Source organism: Halyomorpha halys, unplaced genomic scaffold (assembly GCF_000696795.3).
Source record: "Halyomorpha halys isolate HHAL.00 unplaced genomic scaffold, Hhal_1.1 Scaffold1825.1, whole genome shotgun sequence".
In the NCBI taxonomy this organism is placed as follows: domain Eukaryota; kingdom Metazoa; phylum Arthropoda; class Insecta; order Hemiptera; family Pentatomidae; genus Halyomorpha; species Halyomorpha halys.
Window position 1 is genome coordinate 16,627 of NW_027114140.1, and position 1,791 is coordinate 18,417.

Consider the following 1,791-nt stretch of genomic DNA (forward strand, 5'->3'; position numbering starts at 1 on the left):
TTAATTTCTTTTGCACATACTTTTTTTTTCAGCTCTATTTAAAGTTTTGTATGGTAAACAAGTAAATAAAAGTACATAAAATTAAAATGTAATTCATTAATAGCCGCTGACAAATCAAATCTTTTGTTGGATTATGATGGGGAAAGTATCATGTTAGCGGAAAGTGAAATTCCAAATATTGATAATTCTGGCATATTTGATCAATTTTATATCATCGATAAACGCCTTAAAGCTGGTTGCACTCAAATACAAAACAACTAATTTTTTTAGCCGTATATTTTGTATTGTTTTTAAAAATAAAAGTATAAACATATAAAAATATTAAATATGAATTGTTTACTAACATTTTCATCTCTATAAATGAACACAGTAAATTTTGATGTCTCTCTACAGGACTCATAATTTATATGACAACTGTCATTTTAAACAGGTCTATTTGAAAAATTGGGTAAATGAAAAACCAGAAAAATCATATTTCTGTTGAGATTCCAGTAATACAGGTTACACTATAAAAAAACAACGAAATAAATTTTAAAATGCACTGTTATCAATCATATCATTTTATTTAGCTAATAATTCAAAAATAGCTTTGTCTCAAACATTTTCCTTTTATTAAGGCTAATCTCAAATCCGATAAAGTGAAATTGCCCTTAAAATTGTATTAAACGTTCTAATATCAAGAAGTTATATAACGAGAATGCCTGTTTATCAATTGTTATATAACACTAAATGAAGTAGTCTGTAGCAGTGAAGGACACACCTATAATGTCATTAAGATAGATTCGTAATGATTAGAACATTTATAATCATAGAACTATTGCAGTAAACACATATTTCAACTCCTTATGTAATTATCTATTAATACCAACAAAACAAAGTTGTTTTTGTCATTTATGCATTAATCGCTCTAATTATTATTAATCGCATTATCTTAAAATTAAACTGATTTTATTTTAGTTATAATTAATTAACCCTGAGGTCAGAAACTGATATTAATTTTTTCAGTAATTTTCACATTGACAGTTGATTAAAAATAAAAATTGCATAATTCTTATTTTTTAAATTTATGGATAACTATTAAAATAATAAATTTTATTGAAAAAGATTACTCGATAAAAATTATTTATCAGTTGTTATTTTTTTTTTTTTCGATCCCTCTAAAGCAGAAATAAATACGAATTAATGAAGAATGCATTACGTTAGAATCATGATTCAATGGGAATATTACACTTTTCTACCGTGAGCATTAGAAGGTCTAAATGAGATACTTGTTGATTGTTTATGTCTGTTCTGTGCGAACTCTACTTTAGTAGCAGGGAGTGAGGGGCCTTTGCAAGTTGGAGCTTTTAAATAAAAATTGCTTTTTAAACACATACATTTTAGTTTAATATTAATTTTTTGAAACAAATAAAAAAGTTTTAGGGTTAATTATACTACAGCAACTACCATCCTTTGTTACCTGTATCATAGTTACGATCATGACAGCATTAACTGCCATGGCAGTACTGTCGCACTAGCTCCAGTGTGATAAATCATAGTACATGTAACTGCAGTAAAGTTACTGTCATATTAAAGCTAATGTACTCTGTGACACTTTTCAGGGATAGCAACAACTACAGTGGTGAGAACTATCACACTAGATCCAGTGTGATAGTTGCTAGTACATGTAGGTAGAAGTGAAGCTACTGTCATGTTAAAGCCAGTTTGAGCAACTGCAATGGTGGAAACTCTATGATAGTTGCTGTCATGACAGTACAGTAGCACTATGTGGTCTTATGTGATAATTGTCAG

At 28.3% G+C, this 1,791-nt stretch overlaps 1 protein-coding gene across 1 annotated transcript in view; it reads left to right on the forward strand.

Annotated features, from left to right (window-relative positions):
- The window catches only part of LOC106690691 (protein D3), a 12,972-nt gene that overhangs the window by 4,324 nt on the left and 6,857 nt on the right, over window positions 1–1,791 (forward strand). The window lies entirely within an intron of this gene.